Here is a 25067-nt window from a genome sequence, read left to right as displayed (position 1 = left end):
GCATTTCTAAGTTTTTTAACCAAGAAATATTGATTCATGTTTATTATATTTTATGGCACTTTACAACAATTTATAACACTTACATTAAGGAATAGATGGGCTGGGATAAAAGCCAATATGGGTATGAAAAAGATGAAGTGCTGTCAGGAATAGCAACTTTCAAGTGTCAGGTACAGCCCTTGTTTTTACACTTTATCTCACCTCTTTAATATATGATGGAAGGGTTCCATGATAAATTTTAACATACAAATTCTAGGAAAAGATATCATGTAGAATGACCACATGAAGAACATCTTAGCAATTGTTTCAATATAAAGCTAAATGTAAAATGCTGTCAAGGCATCTGTAACTAAAGAAGGAAGCCTTAATAATTATTGAGCAGAACCACTACTGAAAATGTTCAAGAAAAATGAGCTTAGGTTTCAAAGATGAACTAACCACTTTTTTTCTTTTGTTTTCTACCAAAGCTGATCATCTTAGAAATCGAGAGAAATCAGTTAGAAAACCAGTTTTGTGCACAAGGTCCTTGTTGCTATGTTACCATAGATATTTGTACAAGAGAGAATCTCCCAGTGTGAGCCAAAATCTGTTCATGTAAATATTCATAAGCAGGTAAAAGAAAGAAGCAACTAGAAATATATGGAGTCTACACCATGTGTTTCCTTTGCTCTGAACATTTACCTTGTCCAGCTGCTGTAGGATCAGCAGTCAGGCACATTCAGTTTTGAGCTAAATGATGAGGATTTTTTCCTCTACTGTTCCAGCTGGTGGGCATGGTGCAGGTTCTCAGCAGTTCTGGAAGTGCTGAAGGATCCTGTGAGACTGAAATACATATTGGGGCTGCTTTGTGAGTCTGCCTATGGCACAGTGAATTGAAGAAATTGCAAGGTATAGGCAGTGCTTTAAAAATGGATGTAGTACATCACTGTCTAATTTCATGTGCTTCTGCTATCTCCCATTCTTAATGGGGAATGAAGTCTGTGAGAGAGGCACTGTGGTAATCCCCAGGTAATTAGCAAAGAAATATATTTGCTGTTGCAGTTTGGAATAGTAGATTGGTTACTGCAGATGTTAGAAAAAACTTACAAATGATGAGAGCCCCAATCTGTAGCATATGAATGATGTCTGTTCCTCATTGCTAAATTCATTCTTTGACATTCCTTGATTTTCTCTCTCTAAGGACATTGGATTTTGCCTTTGAGCATTGCCCATCTATTTGTCCCTTTTCTGTGGCCATGTTGTGCCCTTTTTTCACCCTTGCATACCTTCCTGGAGGTCCACAGAGAAAAAGATATGAATGTCAGGCATTTTGCAATTTGGAAAATGCTAAACAAACTGAAGCCTTATAGATTTGTTACCCTATGAAGACAGCCTATGCTTTAAGTATGTAAATGTGCAACAAAATGATAAAGAAACTGTGTACATTTGGCTCACTTGATTCATTAGTTTGGTGGCATATATTCTGGGAGCATGCTGTATTTTCAGTATCTTCAGACATGAAATGACAGTGTGAGCAGCATCTAAATACCAGCCTATAAATTCTAGCTCATATGCTTGAGTGTATTCCAAAAGCTGGCTTTAAAATTATTATTGCAATGCAAGTTTGGGTTCTAGTCTTACAGCCTGATCATAGTACTCAGGAGTCTTGCATCTGCACGGTTGTATCCCTTTTTCTGTCACAGCAGTTCAGGGGTCCACCTACACGGAGCAGAATGTAAGACTAGGGCCCGAATTTATGCACCATCTGCCCTTGGGCATGCATGCCAACTTTTATAAAAATCAATCACTGTATCTCTCTGAAGAGCACCCACATGAAAAAATCCCCCATGTAAGGCTGGAACTTACAATGAAGCATTCTTTATTTTTTAAATTGTCTGATACTGGATATGTTTTTTTTTTCTTGTACTAATATTCAACATGACATTATTTTGGGTGGAAGATGGCAACTCAGCCTGAGGCATGACAAAATAGCCTGAAACACACCACCTGCCGTGCCCCGTTGCTTTAATATTGTACTCTTTAATAAGAAAATGACCCCAAGTGCTTGGATGACAACTCCAAAATGGACAATAAATATCCTGTACATAAGGAAAAGCTGAAAGCTAAAGTACACTGCATAATATTGATATGGTGCAGAAGGGAATAGGAATACATTCAATTTGCCTAAGTATCTAGTAGTGACAGCCACTAACATTTGTTTAGGAAAAACACCAAGTGGATGTCTGTTTGTTAATAAATGAATGAAAAGAAATATGGGTTGCTGTGCAAATGGACATTAGAGGAGCACAGATCTTGGTTTGATGTATAAGACACAGAAAGAACCCAATCCTGGGCACTGCTAAGTGATTCTTGCAAAATGCTGAGCCCCTGCTAATTTCAGTAGGAGTTAAGCAAACTCAGCACCTGGCAAGGATGAGTCTATCTATATTTAAATATGGCACGAACACTCATCCAAGTGGATTCACTTATGATAAACTGATGCAGCCTAGAAATTACATGTTTGGTTAAATTGGGGTAATCACAAAGAGGGAGACGCTCAAATAAGCAGTCATAATTGGTACAACAGTGTCTGTTTCCTCCTTCTGATCTCGGGTCCTCCCTGAGGATTCTCTCCTAGCCTGCATCAATGAAGAGAAAGCATGTTGCATTTTTTGCAGCTTTTGACACCAAGATGACCTTTCCCTAGTTTGCTCATGAACTCCTGCTGACATTAAGCCTGCCTTTTACTGTACAGGATCCTTTATCCACCAGACATTCATAAACAATATTGAATAATATTCCTGACCAACTATTAGAATGCACAAAAAAAAAAGTTATGCTGTTATGACAAATGACCGAATAATTCATAGGGAATAATTTATTGGACAAACAGGAGCTTTTATTTTGGTGATCTAAGCACTATTCAAAAAATGCATTCCTCGCTTGAAATCATGCGTTCATTTGCTGCAAATATGTACTGGTTGTTAGATTGTTCTCAAGACATCTGTCATGGGTATGTGGCATTTAAACCTGCTGGACAGAAGGGCCAGGGGTCTGTGTTTTGCTTCCCAAGTGCGTATGTATTACTTTTGAATCTAGCTCAATACGTAAAAGTAGGTTCAGTACACTGTTCCTTCATACTTTCTGATTTTTTGCAAAAACATTAACAGTAGCAATTCTAGGTCTTGCTAAGCTGTTAGAGAACTTGTTTCCTACAACATTCAGGGCAATTAAATGCAGAAAGAGCACAGATGTAGTCAAGACAGATGGAACATTTATCTTTTTTCCCAAATATCTACAGAGCAGTTTCTGACGTGTTCACCTCTGTTTAATCAGTTGTGTTCTCAATATTTTATCACTCAGAGAGTTTGAAACAGCATGGTGTTGCACACTGGGAGATATTCCCAGAACTTTAAACTCCAACCAAAATTACAAGTGGGATTTCCATCACTTCATAAAAAATATAAAAAAGATTTTAAAAGCAGCTGAGCAAAAGCAAATATGTATGTAACTGCATACTTAAGTACTCCCTCGGAGTATCGGTGTAGCCAGCAAATTCAAGGCGCCAACATCTGCTGTGGGAACATGAGGCCTTAGCGTGGGCAAACTGGAAGAGGCCATGTGAGGCCAAAGTTCATGTTGCTTTTGCTGGTGACTCTCTGTTAGATACCTTGACTCTAGGTCATCTGTGAAAGGTACACATGCTGTTTGGCACGTGTCCACAGTATGACAGAGATTAAAAAATAAGGTGTGGCGAGTGATGCGTGAGAGAGGCAGTATTAGGCTTCCTTGAAGTATATCTTCTTTGCAAATATATGTCTTCTGGCTTTATGCAGAAAATGTCCTGCCCAGTAATGGGTGGCATCACAGAGAGGAGCTGTGGAGTCACCCCCAGAGCAAAAAGGTGGCACAGAGACTCATTGTAAGAAAACATAACGGCATGCCATTGCCAGGAGGAGTAAGTACTTTATAACTGCGCAAATATGCAAGTGTAGGAATGTCCTACCGCTGAAGGACAGAGGTCCCCACTGCAACATGAGGTAGCCCTAGGTTACCATCTGGACTCACCCTCACAAGCAGTGGCGCTGAGGAAGCCACATGAGTCTGTGAAGCTGTGAGGCCCCAGTTAGAGCAACAGCATCCAGAGAACCTAGACAAAACATCCCCTGCATTCATTTCTCAGTGAGTTTGTTTGGATTTTGTTCCTTGTCAGTATCTTTCCTAAAATCATTTCCCTATCTCATTCTCTGATGTTGGATTTTACATTGCTGGTATTTTAAAAACTTCTGGCATTTCAGTTAGGCTGTTTGGATGAGTCACTATAAGAAAATGGTTATGTGACAGGGAACTGCTGTCCTTCTTGCAGTGTATTGCTGTTTCAGTGAATGCACCAGCAGGAGAAATTTGTGGGGGTGATATCTGCATCACCCTTTAACCTCTATTTTCTCCTCTGTGGTCTCCACTCCTAATCCATGGCATTCCAGTTGTAGGCATCATTCTTCCTCATTGCATGTCTGCTTGCTTGAATGTAGACTATTTATTTTAGCGTCATTTATGTGTACTCTCACTTGCTTCCCATTCAGCTTGCCTCTTGCCTTTAACAGCTCCAGTACATGCAGACTCTTCTGTGTTGGTGTTTTTTATCCCAGGCACCACCTTCTTGGTTGTTGCTTTGTTTGCCTTTTTTTTGGCTTTTTTTTTTTTTTCCCTCTTAGTAGGACATGACAGATCACTTGTGTTAGGAGAGAACTCCTCTCCTTCCATTACTATGTGGTACAAAACCTGTTCAACAAGACCTTTCTAGATTTGAATATAGATAGCTGGTATCTCCATCTTTGCTGGAAATCAACTGACACAAACAAATTCTCAAAGGAAGTTGTTAATGAGATTTGAGCTGAAAGGCTCTTCTTTGGACTTATGTAGGTTTCTCAGTATGGATTGTCACAACAGCTGTATGGTCACAAAGAGCCATTGATAAGCCTGGTACAGGCACTTGATCAGCTATTTTACTATTATCTTCATTCTCAGGGATTAAAAAACTATTGGCTTGACCATTTTAAAATTACACAAGTTCAAAAAAGTATATGCTGCGTGATTTAACAGATTTCTTTTTAAATCATATATAAATTAAAAGCTTCTTAATTTAAAAATGTATCTTTGGCTGAGGTACTTAATGTTGAAAAGTGGTTACTCAGCATGTAAAGTACCATAAGTACTTTTCATAAGAATTTTTATGGTGTAACAAATTTTTTAAATGGTTATTTACACAATAGCTCCTGATGGCTTGCCGTTATAGTTTATCAAATCAATAATCAATGTTCTTAAAAATCACTTAATTAAAATTTATGTAATCCACATTATAGGAAAGATCAGGTAATGTATAGTTACATCGAAAGCTTAATAGCTCCTTTAAACTGTTAAGGTCCTCTACTTGTAGTCTTGTGTACTTCTATGATGGACTTTTCCATTACTTAAATCCCTTAAAACCCAAAGAAATTAATGCCACCAAACATCGCTAAGTTGCTGACAAGTCACCTCTAATGACAAGTTTTTGAATGGCAAGTGGGGCAGAGTATGACACAGATTTACCTTTAAAAATATGTCAGATTGAAATATGTGGCTCTATAGGTTTTTTCGTTTCCTCTAACTCCACTTCACTGGAATGCTGGGTCACAACTGCTGGCTTCTCAGTTGTATGGTTTCGTGGTCTGTGCTTGGTTCAATCAACTGTATTTTAATTAACGGCAAGAATGCCTACTGCCCAAGTAGGTATTCTTTGAAGTTTTAAATTGAAACACCTTAGATATTTGGCTTAATAATAGTTTAGTGCCTTAACATTACAGGCTTAATGTTTATACTATAAGCTCTGTCATGCTACAATTGAATATGTCCATTAGCGTGAGTGGAGCAGGAGCTTACTTCAAGAGAGATTCTTTCCCACTAAGGATTAGATCTTGAAATCTGCAGTCATGAGAGAGCAATCTCATTTGATTTTAGTGGGTTTGAGTAGGTAAATAACAATACTTGTGGGGACACCTCAGGGTCAGGTCTTGTTTTGGCTGTTGTTTAAATGTCAGCACTTGTCAACACTTATCACATCAGTATTAGGGACTTGTACTTGTTTTTCCTTAAAGTAAGGATACCATATATTACACATGATGATTGTTAGCAAATGTTGACTTCTGCTATATCCTTTGAAATGTTTGTTGAGGCATCCAACAGTTCTTTCAGAAGAGCAGCAGTCACAGCTGTGCCAATTTGATGTTTGCTAACATCATGCTGTTGAACTTTCAAATGTACAAAAATGAAGATGGAAAAGCAGAAAAAAAGCATGATTTTTCTTCTCCCCACCCCCAATAGCAACTGCAATTGCCACTGTGGAAAAGTCTATAGCAAAGATGCTCAGACATATATCGGGAAGAAGAGTCTTATACAGCCTCAGTGTGATTTTCTGTTCAATTTAAGCTGCAGCCAGCCATGCAGAAAGAGGAAGAGTTGTCTTGCCTCAGCCTAGGCCCCATGTCCTCACGTGGCTCTAGGAACACTTTGTCCACAAAATTAGTTTGGTCAGCTGATTTGAATGCAAACTGATTAGGGAAAGAGATGTGTGCAGATGGCAAGAGGAGACAGAAGTGGGAAATGCATTTGTAACAGAGATGCTCTTTTGGGAGACTGCTGAGAAAATGGAAGGAAGTTGTAAATGCAGGGAGGCTAGAAGAGAAAGCCCAGGGAACAGACACTGATTGACTTCTAGGGGAAGCCATGGGTAAGAGAGAGACCTTAATTTGCTGTCAATTCAGATTCAGGTATTACTTCAGAGATGTTAGGAAATTTAATCAATAATGTGTGCAAGTGCCATATTTTATGTGTTTGTATGGTTCTTGAGTCAATTAAGGCAAGCTGATGTAAGATACAATTGGAGTTTAGAACCCTTCAAAGGTCATATTTTTGTTTGTTTCTGTTGCCACATGTCCCAGAAGAATGAACTATAATCCTAGTTTACTCTGGGTAAATAGGGTTGTGGAGCCTAAAAATATAGAAACCCTTTAGTTCTGTTCTTCTGCAGGTATTATGGGTTCATACTAAGAATCACACCAATGAAGTGAGGGATAAAGAGAGTGAGGATGTACAGAGAGGGTGAATCAGGTTAAGGCTAGAGAATATCTGAATCCCTTGCTCTGAGAATACATGTGGGGTGGAAATCTTCCCAGAGAAGGGACTGGAACTTTAAGAAACACACACACACACACAAAAAAAAAACACAAAAAAAAACCCCCAACCAACAAACCCCAAAAACCTCCAAATCCTTGGCTTCAGGAAACCTGTCTCCAAGAAGTACTCGAGACTAGTTGGATCCCACACTCTATACAGAGCAACAGTTTCACCCATAGTCATTTATATAATTATAACCTTGCTTCTCCTTTCACCTTCAGAGTGGGAGGTTTTGTAATTCTTGCTAATTTCAGACAGATCTCCCACTGTTTCATGATGAACACTTTATATAACACAAGTATTTCTGTGTGGCTAATGTTTTTAAAGCTGTGCTTGAATTTTTCATGGATGATAGGTCATTTTCTCTCCTTCAGCAGTTGAAAGAAACCAAAGACTCTGTGCTGCTCACAGTTTAAAAGTTTGGCCATTTCTGGCAGCAAATAGGGCAGGCCTGGACCTGTGAGACCTTTAATGGCGGCTTTGCTTAAGTTGATGTGGTCTGGATGGTCAGTGCTTGAACTAATGAATTATAAAGGAGACCTCAGACAAAGACAGCAGGAACTGAGAGACAGTTGCAGAGTGTGTAGTGGTATGCAGCAGTTTAATACAGAGTTATCCAGGCTAGCTCATTTATCAGGGAATTACAAGTACATCAGCATGCTCTCCTGATATTTCTGGGATAACACTCAGCTAAGACGCATGAGATGTCTCCAGTAATACAGGTATGTCTACGTACTGTGTCGTATAAACTTATCCTCAGGTTGAAGTAGGACACGCTCAGCAAATTCAGGTTATATGTATGTGTATATATTTCCCCTGTAAAAACAAAGCATAAGTGCTGACAGTCATCCGGTTTTACTTCATTGCAATCAGGCTGCAGTTTCTTGACTCGTTCTTTCCCTCCCAGCAATGCTTTTGTCTCCCCTGCTTTGTGTGCTTTATCGGTGTTTGGAAGAATATGACATCCATGAAATCCTTCTCTTGTGCTACCAGTTTGACAGGATCTGAAACCAGCTTTCTCACATGATATCAATAAAACCAGTAACTGGAGAAAAGGTACCCAAAATGATAGTTTTTTTTAATTTTGTGAACAAAAAAAGACATGAAGAGGTAGCCAGAAAACAGTCAAGTGCACTATGAATCACTGCAGGGATACAAACAAAATTTCTTAATGATAGAGTTCTCACTGATAAATTCTGTTTGTCTTTACCTCTAGAGTTGCCTCTGCTAATGACAAGCAACTCTGCTTGGAACTTATTTGCATAAGTTCCACTCGTCCACACTATGTATGAGTGGATGAGAGAAAGTGAGGCTGCCCTGAGACTGTATCCCCATGACAACCCCATTTAATGGATTACCAAGAGCCAAGAGAATATTGAACAAAAAGTCTCTTCCAGTGTGGCTAGTGGAGCACCAGTGCAGACATTGTCACATAAGACTACTACAGTCAGCAGGGAAGAAAGATTTGAAAAGAGACCAATGGATGGGGTTAGTCTTATTAAATGTATATCTCTACTTATGAGTTAAGCAACCTTGGTTTCGTTTAGTAGTGGGAAAAACATGAGTCTTCATTTGTCCAGATTAATTTCCCATTAAATAAGTCTAATGGGAGCCTTTAGTGATTCATTCAGGTTTGAACATTTAAACTAGAGATACCTAAAGTAAGATGAGATAAATACCATCTTAGTCCCCACTGTTGATACTTCACTACACTGGAAAATAACTACTCAAAAATTCAGAGACACAAAAGCTGTTCTGTATGAAAACACAAAAAAGTGTCATATCATGTCAAGAGAATTGCTACATTAAGTCAAATCCTCCTTTCCCTCAGACTGCTGAAAACATAAGTGAGAAAAGTTCCACCAATGTAAAAGGATGCAGGTGAAGGCCCAGAAATTGAGTTGTCTATTACTTTTTGATTAACTGGCCTTCCTGATTCACAACCAGCTGTGAATTGAGACATATGTGTTTAATGGAATAATCATTTTAATAATTAATTTTACATTAGATTAGAACTACAATTCGATGTCTATGTTACACTTCAAACTCAGAAGTAACTGGTTGCAAGGTTTTGTTCTAACACTAGTCAGGTCAGATTCCCTAAGAAGTCTGTACAAGTAGCTCTGTTGAGGCAGGTAGGACTGCTGAAAATATGAGAAGCAAAGTAGGGCTTGGCATGTAGTTAGTTAAATGACAGTCAGTTGTTTAGTGGATTGAAAAGCTATGCCTAAATTGTAGGACATGGAGCTGGAATCTTGCCGTGTCTGGGCTTCACATCAGAATGAAAACCAGGCATGTACCTTTCTGTGTCAGTCTGAATGGCACCCTGGTATCATGGAAGAGGAGAGAAGTTGGAAGCTGTCATACTTTCTGACAAGTCCTCAGTGTAAATGACTTGGGATGCGGACAGAAAGGTGCACCACATTGCAGATCTCATATGGTCATAGGAATCATGCCTGTTGTGTTCAGCATCTGTTCATGGTCATGTGGTAATGATTAAGTTGTTTTCATTTAATATCTGGATATGTAAAAGTGGTTAGATTTAAAGTGTTTTTTTTTCTCACGTAGGTTAGTATCTGTAGCACATACATACACAAACCACTGCAACAACAGTGTCTGAGAAGAGATGCAAGTATTTAATGTGTAGTGGGTATTAACTTCTCTCACAGGCATGCCCTGTTTGGTCTGGAGAAGGCTTAGAGTGCAGGAGGTGAGAAATTAAAGAAAAGTTTGTGCTGCTTGTGGGTTGCATGGTTAAAGGAAGCATCTTAGTATTCAGCATTCAGGCTGCCATTTTCCTTAAATGCTCAGTTAATAAGAAAAGGGTTTGACTTTCTTTTTTTGAAGATAATATAAGCCAGCAGATCAGAGGGCCACAGTCAGTCTGTAATCAGCAGGATTTTTCAGCTGTACTAAATCTCTATCAGCATAAATCAAAGCAAGTAACCGTAAGTATAATGTGAAGATTCCTGTATCTGGAGTTCATCCAGCACCTGCAAATGGTGTTCTGCATTTCCAACCTTCCTGTTCCTTCAGTCAATCCAGTACCCCGCCTTACAAAACAGCTTCTCCCCTAAGCACCCGTGTTGAGAGAGGGGAAGATGAAACTGATATTAACCCCTCATATACAGAGGATTAGCCAGTTTGTTCCTGTACAACTATTCTGGAAGCTATCATGCTGCAATACTTTTTATGAACTCTAAAGGAACTTATTTCAGTTGAATAATGGTTAATTTACAGCCAGAGCTTAAAAGGGCAGAAAAAGATAGCAGCACAATTGGGTTCAGTGCATGATGGGGAAAAATAAATATCTCACAGAAAGAGACATCTGAAATTCAGATCACATTGAGATGCAAAGAAAGCTGTGAAAAGCAGTGGGAGGGTGATTGTATTCCAATTAGATTTCTTCTGCTCATATAAAACAGTCTTGAACTGAAAGTTAATCATCTGATTTATGGATCTTGGGAGGAGTGAAACCCTATGAGCTCCTGAACAATGAGAGGCAAATGAGATGGAGGGGAAGAAAAACAGAGTATTTCTGAGACTGTGCTTCTGAGGAAGAAACAAAGATAATAAAGTCTAAACATGCTCTTGGTTTAAAAATTTACCTTAGTGCTATCCTCCTCTTAAACTCATGTTTTTGCCATACAAAAAAGTTGCCTTTCTTGGCCAAAGCTGTCAAAAGCAGCTTATGATTTCATGCATCACAATCTTTTGGGCACTTGATAAAAATATTTCTACAAGGTTTCTGCAAGACCTTCCAGAATTATGTTGCCATGGTGGGTTTATATTTATTTGATTGGTCATAAGCAATCTGACATCTGATCTGGGCTTAGGTCACATGTAAAAGCATGTGTATTCTTCATCTGAATCCTTTTAAAAGCATTCCATGGACAAATTATATGAAGATTACTGTCAGCCAAAAGGGAACAACAAGATTCTTGTAAAAGCCCTGCTCAGCGACAGGGTTTGGGGCACTGTCAGGTCAGTGATAGGAGGACTGCCTGGCACCAGCAAGGATCCATTTATATGCTCTTATTTTTCCTTCAATTAATCCATCAGTAGCTAGCCCTCAGAAATGAAATACCAGGGGCATTTGTGAAATGAGCAATAGAATAGATGTGACATATCATAGATGCCATTTCTTTCTTTCACTCTTGGGTCTCAGCCTTCTGCCCAGATCTGCTGCTGGGACTGATGCAGCAAAGCTGAGTCCAAGCAGGACAAAAATGATATTGGTAGATAGAGAACAATACTCTCAAAATTTTTCAGTTACGCTGTCTTCAGATGAAGACATATACCTATGACTGGCAAGCCATTACCATAGTTAGGCTGCTTATGTAGAAGTATTTATAGACAGCATTTTCTACCAAGATAGATAAAATACTTTTCTTCATTGGATAATACTAACTCTTCCATTTCAACCCAAAACCACACTATCTCAAATTTGAACCTAGAGTCTTGTTTCCACTACACTGCAGTACTTTAAGTGTCAGCCTGAATGTTTAATGGGTTATTTAACTGGATTACATTTCAGGATGCATGTTTGACCTGAAGGTCCAGGTCAAACCTACAAGTTTGCAAGTTGAGGTCTGGGTATCAGTTATTAGTACTTTTTGCACCTTTAGTGGACATGTTTTGACCTGAAGTTCTTTAGCACCTGCAGGTGGGGAGGGGGGGGAATAATCTATTTTATCAGTAAAGTTGGCTGCTACTATGACTTTTCCCCTAGTTTCTCTATTAGTTTGCACAGAGTGATGAGGCAAAGTCAAAATCTTGCTCCTGATTTTCAATACATTTCCTGGGCTGCATACTGAATACCTAGAACCTTTTCCAAAGAGCTGCTGATAATCTTCCATCTTAACCTTCAGACCCACCTTTCAGTGGGAAAGAGGTGCAGCTTCCCACCCTTCAGTGGGAAAGAGCCTGTTATCTCTTTCTCAGCCAGAAGCATACACTGACATATGTGTTAACATTTTCTTCTGTTGTTCCACTCCTGTGCATCAGGAAGCAGAGCTAAGTCCCTAATTGATTATTTCTATTTTCTTAATAGGAACTATTTATAGTCAGAAATTGTCTTTAGCAGCCATCTGTTCCTTATGCTACTCCATACATACCCTCATCCCTGACCTGAAGTAACCATCTTTTCTTCAAGGAAAGGGGGTTTAAAATATTCATGTTGGCTAGGTCTTCAATAAACTCTTAATTGGTATCACAATCTCCCACACAAAAGTGGTTAGTTCCTTCTTTAGACTTTCAGCATTTGAAATATTTACTATAGTCAATGAGGGCACGTTTCACCTCACAGGACAGAAAATCTACTTGAAAAAAATTTCATGTGTTCAGGCTTGCATTTCTGAAGAACACTGAAACTTCCACCATTTGAAATGCAAAAATGAACTTACCTGAGAAAGCACTGTTAGCATGTTAGACTAATACTGTATTTCTTGTAACTGTGACTGTTTCCATTGTGGTCACAACAGGGAAGATGTAGAAATCTTGATGACGGGTAAACTATAGTCTCTCGTGTTTTGAATTCTAAGGTTGTTTAGTCATCCATTCTTTCATATGACTGAGAACTGAGGACTTGAATCAGTAGCTCATGCACAGGCATCCTGTACCATTTAAGATGCCCTAAGGTAGATATCCAGCCTGGGACTCAACTAATGCTCCATACAGTCACAAGCCTTTGGCTGCACCAGCCAGCCTTGTGAAGACACTCCCAACGCCTAAACTGAACTGAACCGAACCGCTAACCCTGAACCATCTTCCCCCAGCTGAACCACCTCATCTCCTGCTCCTCAAATGGAGCAACAGACACAAAGAGCTAAAATGTTGATGCAATTCATGAGCTTCCTTCTTCAAAAGAAATTGTACACCCCACCACCTAGTCATAGCAATCTGCTGAACAAGCACCAAGTGTAGACCAATAAATGAAAGGAAACTGAGAGGTCAGTACAGGTCATTATTTTCACATACCTTTGAATAATGAGGGCATCACATGTCAGCCAGAGGAGAACAAAATGTCACATTCTCCAGCTAAAGGTCATCATCGGTCATAGGTCACAGAAGGGAGGCCAGGAAATAACCTATGAGGTTAGGATGAGTGCACAAAGAAAGGGCAACAAATGTCAATGAAAGCATGCAGCTGTTGTGAGATGAAACAACTGAGGCACCCTTTTGTGCTGACACAGGCTTAAAAAATGTCTTTGCTGACAATTTTTTTTTTAACTGGCACTTTTATAGGACATTGACATTAACGTACCCAACCCTGAATTAGCCTTTTCTGAAAGCAACAGTTTGGAAGTTAAGTGCTGCATTTTCCAAAGAATCATAAGCAAGACATTATTATTTCAAGTGATTGATGTTACAGTGGGCTTCTAGCACCAAATTCAAGTTTCATTCTCAATCCTTGCATCTGGACAGTGTGACAGCAATCAGAAACAAATGGAGGTGGCAGTCTGCATTGCAGTAAGATCTTTTGAAAACTTTTTGCCTTTACCAACAGTCAGATGTGTCATTCCATATTTAATACATCGCATTGCATTTATCTGATTGTTTTAATTCATGGGTTTCAGAAAGGTTGATTTCAGGGTTGCCCCTGAAGTGATGACAAGCATTTGAGGGGCAATGATACAGTAAAACGATAATGAATAGTTTAGGAATATGTGGAAACATATCCAAAATGAGAGACGCCCACAATTTCTGATGAGTGAGCTGTGTACTTGACTCATCTGTCTTTTGCTTTTTCCCCTGAGCAGCAGCACAATACTATTTTCTCTTGTCATTGTGAGTGTAAACCTGACAGTCTTACCATCATGAAATAACATGATCATACCAGGAATGCATATTAGATGAAGGACTGCTATATCTCCCATACCTATCATACTGGACAACACATGCAAAGAGACTGTCAAAACCAAAAAAACCTCAAAAAATCTTTGCAGTGATATGTCCATTGTGGTTGGGCAACTTTGCAGGATTAATGCTATCAAAAATGGCTTAACTCATGATGAAATGCCCATTGTCCAAGTATTATATATTTACATTACTTTACATTACATTACATTAAACAGAAAGAACACGATCCAGAGATAACAAAATGGTAAACTGGAAATACAGGATTGTTGCCTTTTGTTTTAAGCTTTTGCAGTTGATTAGCATATGACATAAGACTGAAATAAAGACCCTCTCTGTGCTTTGGCTCTGCTTCTGGATCAAAGAACCCTGATATCTGGTATGATCTGGTTAGAAATTCTCAGGGGATGCGCTAACTTTAAAATTACTCCTGTTGCTGATGGAGCAGTCAAGGTTTTTTTCAAAACACCTGAATAATTGGTTTCTCAGGTCATTTTGTATTTAAGATTATTTTTTTTTAAATAAAACAAGAAAGCAACCGAACTCAAGAGTTCCAAGAAAGAACTAAGTTTCTTCTTTTTATTCATCATTGGCTACATACTTCTAATCTGAATTCCACCCCACACCCCTTTTTTTCCTGATAAATTTTGAACAGCTGTGGGGTTTTACTGCTTTTCTTGAGGTTGGCTTTAGCTTTGCAAAGATGCAAACATTTTTCTTTTTAACTGGCACTGCTCAGATTTGCATATCCCCAGTAGTCCTAGTGAAGTCACAGATCTAACTCATTGCACTCCCTCCAAAATCTTGAGGTCAGTGCTTTTGTCTTTGTCTGTAACAAGACAGGATTTTTCCCTGTAAATTTCAGCAGAAGTAGAGTGCAGAAGAACTAAGCATCCATGCAAATCGGAACATGGGACACAGGCTGAATAATCATTCCATTAGATTGTATTCTGACAGGGATTATTTACAAGCTCTATTTAGTTTAATTATGTCTTATACCTGTATACTCTTCCTTATTTTGGGTGTGTAATTGTCCACCTAAGAAACATGCCATTCTTTTGGCTGCCAGGTTGACTGTCTGAATTACAAGCAGAGAACAGTTTTCAGGCAGGTTTGAGTGAAATCTGTTTGTATTTGAGTTTAGAATACTCTTTCTCCAACATGCCTTTAAATAAAAGCCGCTCTGATTAATGTTAGTGGAAGAGAGGCTGAAACCTGCTCAACTGTGGCTGAATTGGAGTTTGCAGACGCTCCCACAAAGCATTTCCCATTGCTCATTCTATCTATGTGTAATTCTACTCTCAGTAAACTCAAAGGTTCTAGGGATTTTTTATTCTGAGTATGTGCAAAGCTATGTCCAAGAAATCTCCTTTCCATTACAGTTCTATGTTTTTCCTACTCCTTTCAAACAGGTCAGAATTACAAGCAAAATGAATTAACTTTAGGGTTTCTGAAGTTAATAGTATCAGAGATTCGCATTTTTTTATTACTTAAGACCAAAATATGGTAGTTTTGGTTAGAAATGTTTTAGAAAAATACTCTCTAAATCCAAGACTGTTGTTGATTTTTTTTCTTTCTTTTTTCTTTCTCAAGAATAATCTTTGCCAAGCCTAATTCTGATTCAGCAGAATCAATAAATAAATAAGATTGTCTTTAAGTTGCAGAAAACTGCAATCAGTATGCTGCTGTGACCCATTGAACAACCAAAGGGCACTGGCCAATTCAGTCCCATCTCATTGTCATTACTGATACTATGGTGACTCTGGGCTACACCCAAGTAAGGTGAGTCAGAACTCTACAATAAATATTGTAGGTCAAATGCTGAAGAGGCTTTGCCCTTACAAGCACATTATATAATACTAAATATATATATGCAAGTGCTGAGTTAAAAAGTGACTTTAACATGTCTTATCTATATGGAGGTCATTGAACCCTCTTTGAAAAGTCTTTTTTTTCTGATGCCATCTGCTTTTCTCATGATTTTTGCTCCCCTCAACCCATTTAAAATGGATGTGTACTCAATCTTGAGCTAAGCATTCTTGCAATGATTGAGAAATGTCTAAGGTCAGAGCTTACAAAGAATTCATAAGGGAAGCAGTAGGCATAAAAGAGAGGTGCTTTTTTATGGAGAGTTCATGAGCCTCTGTATGAATTGGGCATGACATATTCATGTTAGTGACTTCATTTATTTAATGTGGCTCCAAATAATTGATACCGGTACAGTGATAAAAGTACAGAGACTTCACTGCCAGAATTGCGATAATGAAGAGCCTCCCTGCTGATTCCATTCATGGGACTGCTAGTCTGCTGGGAAAGACCTCTGATGAAAACTGGGATGCAGCAAATGCCATAAAATAATCAAAGGCACAAAGACTTTTACCTGAGGGGTGCTTGGTCAGGGAGTGATTCAGGGTGGCAGAGGGAAAAGAGGGAAAACTGCATTAGCTGACAAACCAGGTACAGATTGTAAAAAAATCTGACCCCAAAAGTGAGGACCATGTTATATGCAGAAATCTTCTGCATCTTTGGAACAGAGTCCAATTATGTGGCTTCAACAGCTAGTTAACTAATATATCAACAGTGCTTCTTACCTTGCTGAATGAAGTTCAGACTTACTTCCTCATCTACCAGCCATTTGTTCTCTCTGCCTTAGATTGTGAGCTTTCAGAAACAGCAGCTGTCTCTTTATTATATGCTTAGCACAATGGGCTCCCCGTTTGGGCAATAGAAAATAATCATCTAGACTCAAGACAGCCATACAAGTGCCAAAACACAGTTGATCTCAGGAGTCCTAGAGAGGAACTGAATATTAATATGAATCTAAAATCCTTTCTAAGCAAAAATCTTATTTGTCAAAGCTGCTCATTTGTTTCACTTCATGTAAGTGTGTCAATGGCTGATTAAAATTCATAAATGTGCAGCAGAGTTACTGGATAAATGTTGAGTTATTGTTTACATATCAGAGTGCACTGAAGGCAGGAGCCTAGATGTGAAAAATTGTGTCGAGAGGAAAGGACCACAGTATAAGTCACTGTTAAGACACACTCACCAAACAATCCACAATGTCTCTGTGTAAACTCTGCTAGTGATTAATGATCTGTTACAATACAATAAAATAAATAAAATGCCTCTTATTTACAGCCCTTGTTTACATAGCTTCAGTTTCCAGTGACTGCATGTCTTGATGATTTTTTCCTACTAGATAAAAGTTTCTGCTATCAGAAATTATTTCCTCATGTCAGTTATTATGAGCTATGATCAAGTTTCCTTAATTCTACTTGCTGTGCTTTCTCTTCATTACATCCATGTTACTTAGCTGTCTTTATGTCTGGGGTACTTGTAATTCAAAATTTGGATCATAGCACGTTGTGTCCTTTTTCCAGTCTTCAAGCTACCATGCAGTGTTTAAGGAGAAATCCATCCCATGTCTTCAGCTGCTTTTCCAAAGCTGCTACTTCAGCAGCTGTAGTGAAAACTTCTTATGAATAATGCCTTATTCATCCTAAAACAAAATAGTTTCAGGTGAGTTCACAGGCACCTACAACTCCTGCAAATTGCAGTTGTTAAGATGTGCCTGCAGAAGGCAAGGTCACAGCTGTAGCATAGAGCTATGAGTCACGCATATTTTAAGTGGACAAAGAATTAGAAAAAGCATTCTACCAGTGGAGTTTAACTTGATTTTTTAATCAGGTACATTTGGTATGCAACATTATTTAAATTGGACAGATGAGCAATTGCTGAATAGTGCTATATCTATGCTTGCAAAAGAGTCTGGAAATAGTGTGAAAAGGAATAGCTGCAGGGGTGAAAAAGATCGAGCTACTGCAAACGTGGCTCAGAAATGCCACTGTACTTTGAGAAAAGGGTGAAGAATGAGCTGTTTACAGCACTGAATATGAAAATATCTTAGTATGGGACAGAAGAAATGCAGCAAACATGGAGACATCTTCCCACAGCTGAGTGAGAACAAAAACATCAACACAAATATGCAACAGTGAACATTGTGTGCCAAACAAATATTGCCACTAAGACTGTGCTGGCTGCCTTTCTGTTGACAGAGCTTTCTAATACAGGTGAAGTAAATTTGGGGAATAAAGGCACAGTGTGATGTGCATGTAGTTATACAGCTGCCCTCGTCTCTATTCTTTAAGAGAAAAGGAAGAAATTCACACTCATTCCCACTAATTAAATTATCACACTTCCCAACACCTGTGTCTTGCCCGGCTAACAGGATTTATATTGTGGTGTGAAGGAGGGCCAGAGAGCAGCTAAGCACAAGCCTCCAGACTGGTGATACTGCTAAACTGTTGGTTTGGGACCTCTCCAACGAGCTCTGCCCAGGAACAGTTTGGATTTTCTATGGGAGATAGTTCACACCAGAGATCTCAGCTAACAGACCACACTGCACTGGGTCTGACTTCTTCCATTCTGCACCTTTACACACTTCTCTTGCAAGATAACCATGTGGCATGCAAAGCACCCTCCTAGCTCCAAGCTAAATACAGTACCCTGGTAGTCTGCAGCACCATTTAATATGTTTTGAACTAGTGTCCTCAGCCCCAAATAGAAATAGGTATGAGAGGTGCCCCACAGGGCAGGAGACAGAAGACCAAGTACTGTGTAATGTTGGAGCAGCAAGTCTGCTCTGGCATGCCAATAGCCCTAATGAGCTTAGAAGTGAGCTAGTTGGTGCGACACAGCCCTTTGTGCCAGGTACTGTCCGCTGGCTCTCCTTTACTTGGGTGTGCAGAAGCATCCAAACTGTTCAAAGGCCAAACTCAGAAGTCCACTGCTATTCAGTGAGAAGACCTGTGTTAAATGAGTACATCTGGGGTTAGAGCCACCAGAGAGCAAAAATGTTGTAATACTTATGTCTGTTACTAATCCAGACAGTAGAACTGCAATGGAGAATTTAAAGGGATGTTAGATTAGGTTAAAAGTTTTCATTGAAGCTATTTTACAGTGGCAAATTTAATTATGACAAATTATTTGAATAGATAATAAAAATACATTGTTATCTGAATAAATAAAAATTATATAACGGTAACAATTAAAATTGAAAAGAAAAAGAACACCATAGCAAAACAATGCTTTGTGTTTGACATATTATTCATAAAAAGTTTTGCTTTATTTAAAATAACAGCTGCTCTTTGAAATAGAAAATAAAAGGATCCAAGGAAGGATTCAAATGTCCACAACATATTTGGATTTAAACATTTTTGGCAAGCTAATTTTTCCAGAATTTAATTTTGTACAATGTTTGGATTATTTTTTGAGTTTGCTCCCACTTAATTTAATGTGAATATTTAATATGATCTTTTGTGTGTCAAAATTTTTCAATCCTGACATTTTTAATGGAATGGAAAATCCATTTGACAATCGACTTTAATTTCTATGCTTTTGAATTGTTGTATCAGCTTTTGGCTTCTTGCTCATAATGTCACTTAGCGGTGGCACTCTTCGTTCTTAAAAGAACTATTACGAATACACAGTACTTTTAAAATACCAAATGGTAGGTAAGCACTGTCTGTGTTCCCTTACATAAACCATCTGCAGAAATAGGATATAGGGAAGAAGAAAAACACCAACTAGAAGGCTTCTCCACAGCAAGCTTTTGTATATTTGCACTTGCTCTGCTCCCTTCTTGAGTAGTATCAGTCCACAGATGTCAGCCTCCTAGGAAATCACTATCAGTATCAGTCTGGCGAACATCAAACTGGTACAATACAGATTAAGAACCTGATGCAATTTCATCCTGAAAATGACTAAGTCAGGACTTGGAGTGATTGCTCTGGAAAGCAAAGGTTCAGCTAAAACTAGCTACAGTTGCCAGTCATTTATTGATTTAGTATGCCAGCTATAGCATCGATTATCTTCTGTCTGATATAGCCCTCTGATTTCTATCTACTGGAAGCACAGAAAAGCCTCTCTCATGAAAAATATTTCAGCTCTTGTGCATCCTCCCACCAAATAAACTCCCTATGAGCTTAAGGAATGCTTTGCCATAGTCAGAGCCACTTCAAACAACCGGAGCTTAGTGTTTTAGAAATAAGGTTTTCCAGCAAGGGTTGCACATATTAAAAAGGTCAATTGAGGGCACACCTGCAAATGCAAGGGTATTGACTACAGACAAGTTAACCTCTCTGGGCATGATCTAACCTGCCTAATCCACTGCCCTTTCCCCCTTAGTAATAAGGCAGCTGGTCTCCTAAAGGCATTGTTTTAATTTCTTTTGCATTATGGACTTTTACCTCCTGATGCTACTATATGTTAGATTTGCTAAACATGAGCTTAGTAGTTAGATCATTTTTAAAAGCTAATTGTATTTCTTCTGCTAATGAATTATTCATAGTGTAATCATATAAATCCACTCTCTACATTGATGTTTTATTTTGCATACTAATCCGAACATTTTGCATTTTCCAGATTTTGATCTACTGATGATCTTTGATATTGACCTATTAATGAATGTAGGGTTTATGTTCCCCTCAGTGGTCTGGGATTTTTTTGTTTGGTTATTTTGGATTGTTTGGGGTTCTTTTTCATTCAGCCAGGTAGTGCATACATTTCATTAATATATAAGGGACAGGCTTTATTTAATGACTTTTTCCCCAACAAACCCTTCAGTTGTTATTTATCAAGGATGTCCAAGAGATTTTCTAAGAACTGGTGTAGATATCTCTGTAGGCTAGCTACAATAGCTGTGTCCCCAAATTTTACACCATTAAGTTCTCTTCTGCAGTTATCTCTACTAATTTCAGTTGCTATTTTTGCTTCAGGAGCCAGAGTAATGCATCCAGAAGTCCCAGGAAAGTAATAGAAAAGGAAGGATGTTACCTTGATCTAAAGAATAAAGCATTGGCAGTTGTGTAATGCTAGGAGAATACTGAACATCATCATACAATTGAGGCAATGCATGTAACGATTATGTCCAAGGTCTGGTCCCATCTTTGCTAGAAGTAGTCTATATTTTCAAGGTTCTCATCAGCTTCAATCAGCACAGTGGTTTAAAATTCAAATGGTGAACAATCTCTGTTATTTGAATATATATTTTTAGGATTTAGTGTTGTATAAGAGCAAGTTAAAGTTGTGTTGAGAGTGAAAAAAGGAAGCAATTCCAAAGAAATTTGGAAGGTAAGACTGTTTTTTGAAGCGGTTTTGTTATTTACAAATCTTAGTCACAGCCATTTTTTTCACATCCATGAGGATTACTGTTGGAACTATTCAGTAATATCAAGCTGATAGTTAAAAGGTATGCACAAAATTTCACCCTAGCTTATACATTTGCCTCATGATATGACACTTTGTTGAAAGAGTATTTTTCAGTAATATAGGAATAAAAGTTGGGTTTTTTTTATAAAAAAAAAGGTAATCTTGAAGAATAGTGAGACCATAGCCCAACAAGGCCTTACTGAAGCAAGGAGATTTCTTAAAGGAAATATTCTATCAGCCTAAGAAGCTGAAATGCATATTGTCAATGAGATGAAGAAACAGAAGGTGAGCTTTCCCTGAAGCAATGTGTGAAATCCTCACCTGGTGGTGTTGATAGGAGATTGTTTCTGACTTCTGAAAATGAAAACTTGACTCTACAGAATAACAGCTTTGCTTCTTATGAAACCATAATGCCCAGAAGGGATAAATTCTTATGTGAATGGAAAGATTTGACAGGCTTTCAGCTCAGTCATTTGAGATCTGACCATTCTCATGTTCAGCACCAAAGTCTCCTGCCTCTCAGAGACATCAGAAAAGATTGTGCAGAGGTAGAAAATCATTCCTACACAGCTGGCTGGGTGAACAGTATCTGATGCAACTTCTGCTAACATGCACAGATTTTACGATTGTACCTGTAACCAGGAGGCTGAGGAGAAACATTAATTAATCCGAAGGAAAAAAGTATTGCCGGAGGCCAGGTGCTGTCTGAATTGATAGAGTAGCTCCAACACTGTAATTTCCACACTAAAGATCCAGCAAGACTACTCTTTGCAGTTTTATCTCCCGCATGCCCCAGGAGTGCTTTAACTGTGATCAGGGAAAAGTTCAATTCTAATAATAACTTTCTCAGTTAAGAGGCTGGCTAGATCAAGGGTCTCTGTGCAATGTGGTTGTAAACTAGCTTGGGATGTAGGGTTTGTCTCAGTGATGCTATGAACTGTGGGCTATTATTAGCAAATACCTTATGAATTTATATTCGAGTTTGGAATTCAGTCCCAAACTTCCTCTTATTCATCATCCCCAGAATTAACAGGTGTTAAAAAGAGGGGATGCAGTAATGATAATTAGGCCACACCTCTGTAATGTAGATATCTGTTTTGATTCAAGAACTTCCTCTGCAGAAGGTGATGTCTAAGAGCCTAGCTTGACTTTCAGGTCCCTTAGGAGTACTGCAGCAGAGATATAACTTGTCAGTGGAGTTTTCATCATCCAGATTGTAAGTAGAATTTTTTGGTTGAAAATTTGAGTATTTTCTCTGACCAGAAAGTTCAGTTCTAATTCCTAAACTTTTCATCATTAATTCTGCCCTTTGAGCAGTTTTGTCATAAGAAGCACTAAACTATTGACTATTTTAATAGTATGGTCTCTCTAATCACTGAAACAAACAAATTGAAGTGATTTGCACTTTAATTTTGATCCTTATCTTTCAATTTGCTTAAACTTTCTACGACATAGAGCTATTCCAACATTGCTCTATGCCTGAAGGAAATACAATTCATAGACTTATCTGGACTGGAGGAGCTTATCTCCTTAACAAACTACCTGTCATATTAATAAGCATAAAGTTATATATACTTAGATAAGTATACATTATATAGACAAATTTTCAAACATTTGAAACTTAATCGAATAATGTATTTTCCCAATAATTTGTCCCCGAATCTTATATGATGAACTGTTGGAAAGAGCTAATTATGTGGTAATTAGTCTAATAACTAATCTAATATTACATCATTATTTTAATATGTGATGAAAGTTGCATGTTAAATGTTCTTCTGGCATTTCACAGGGACTTGTTTATGGGATTCACAGAAGGAGGATGAAGGGCCATGCAATCAGTGGCTTTGTAGCTAAGAGAGAGTCACCAAGAGGTCACTGTTCCACAGATAAATGATGAATTTTTAAGGGTGATGCTTTATTCTGTAACCTTTTGACTTTTAGAATTGCCCTTGTAACAGCCAGCCTTGAGCTTCAGCAAGCAAGTGAAATGTGAAAATCAGAAAACGAGGCTTATTATTTGACCTGCTTGTTAGGAAAAGCTCCTTTTGTGTGCAGACAAGTAAATACATGAATTTGGATTGTTGTTTCCTAACTAGCGTCAGAAAATAAAGCTCACAACATATTAAACTCATCCTAATGACTAGGATTCTTCATGTTCGTGAAAAAGATGCAGTTTGACCAGGATCATGAGGTAATGTACAGTAAATAGAGGATGATGTTAGAGAAGAGATCTTGCTGATAGGAATAATGTGATTCAGCCTCTAATGACTCAGGGTTTTAAGAAGTGTTTTGGAGTAGACTTTAATTTAGAATTCTCCTTTGAATTGCACTTGCTTAACATTAACCCCACCCAGCTGAAAGGCTCTCACATCTCAGAAAAGGATAGCATCTTGCCAGGAAGAAATGTGGATGTTTTGCTCAGGGTAATAAATACTCACATATATTATAATAAAGCTCCAAATGCCAGAGATGGCCTCTCTTTTGTAGTGCCTGAAGCAACCCCAGGCCACCCAAGGTGATGGTCAGCCCCTCCTTCTATAGTCCTACCAGGCCCTGCAACCCTCACCACCCTGGAACCAGCATCTATCTGGCTGTTTCTTTTGGCACTTGTAAACTTCGAGCATTTTCAAAAAGAGTCCTTGGTTTCAGCATGTCCCCATTTTTTCCTGCCTAAATCTGAGGATTACTCCATGAGTCTCTCTTCTAGAAACTGGGAAGGCTGATGGCTGCTGGGGAGGTTAACAGGGCTTCGCTGCTGTTCTCTTCAATTCTCCCAGTCTCAGCACTTGTAGTCCCAGTGCAACCCTGGGTTCTCTCTGACATCCCAGCCTTGTCTTTCATTCCAGTGCCCATCTCTGAGAGGTGAAATAGGACCTCTTAGTGATTTCACTTGCTATTTTTTGTGTCCAGAATTTTCACTGTCCTTTATTTTCAAAAGTCTGTCACTGCATAGAGAAAGAAAGCAGGGAGCCAAGATCTCCACAAAAGCTGAGTAGCAACAGGGAATAGAATACTGAAATGGAACATTTCTGTTCTGCAAAGCAATTCTGATATTTCAATATTCTTTGTCCATGCCTGGTAAAAATCCCCACACATACTGAACTCCCCTGCAGAAAATGTATTTCCATCCCCTGCATGTAATTAAGAAAAAATAAACTGCATGTTTCCTAACTGGATAACCAATTATTTCCTAACACCTGTTTTCATTGCATCTTACTGAGCTGCTCCTAAAAGACCAAAAGCCTTTCAAGTTTAAGCTGAGTCTTTTTATTCGTCTAGATATTAGGTATACCTCTTCAAGCTTGTGGAAAAGTGGAGAATTGAAATATTGAAAGACTTCTGCTACAGCCTGAGTTTCTGTGCTCCCAGCCATGCTGCAGGAACCTTAAAATGTTGTGACCTGATAAGTCTGTGGTACAGAGGGACCACCCAAGAAATCTTGAGCCTAGAAAACTGGATTACTTAGGCAGAAAACAAAGTGGTTTCCAGTGTCCACCTTTTTTAGCAGAGGTTCATCTAAATTCACATATTTCTACAAAACATTCTGCTATTGACAGTTTCACATGCTTAACAGAAAAAGAAACCAAACCCAATTTTGTTTTGAGACTCACAGATATCTTTATACATTTCCTGGCTCAGGATGGAAAACAACTACCAATGACTGCAAAATCAGAGATGAATTTTTGAAAACTTGCTCATGATAATAATGCCTCAATTTACCTATATGTAAATTGTGAGTAAATTTTCTTAGATGAACATTGCATCTCTCAATCTCATTAATATCTGAGGAGCACTTGAGAGTCACT

General features: G+C 38.5%; 1 long non-coding RNA gene across 1 annotated transcript in view; it reads right to left on the bottom strand.

Moving 5' to 3' along the window:
* Positions 1–711: 711 nt before the first annotated feature.
* LOC133269164 (uncharacterized) overlaps positions 712–25067 on the bottom strand; it is a 42430-nt gene continuing 18074 nt past the window's right edge. The window contains exons 2-4 of the long non-coding RNA XR_009743344.1: positions 13171–13280; positions 7843–8007; positions 712–822 (exon numbers count right to left, since the gene is read on the bottom strand). This is a non-coding gene — a long non-coding RNA (uncharacterized LOC133269164). The remainder of the gene's footprint in view (positions 823–7842; positions 8008–13170; positions 13281–25067) is intronic.

This window comes from Pezoporus flaviventris, unplaced genomic scaffold, assembly GCF_033815535.1.
Source record: "Pezoporus flaviventris isolate CSIRO_AGI_PZ_B2104156 unplaced genomic scaffold, CSIRO_AGI_Pfla_v1 ptg000015l, whole genome shotgun sequence".
Classification (NCBI taxonomy): Eukaryota; Metazoa; Chordata; class Aves; order Psittaciformes; family Psittacidae; genus Pezoporus; species Pezoporus flaviventris.
This window is presented reverse-complemented; position numbering and strand designations above follow the sequence as displayed.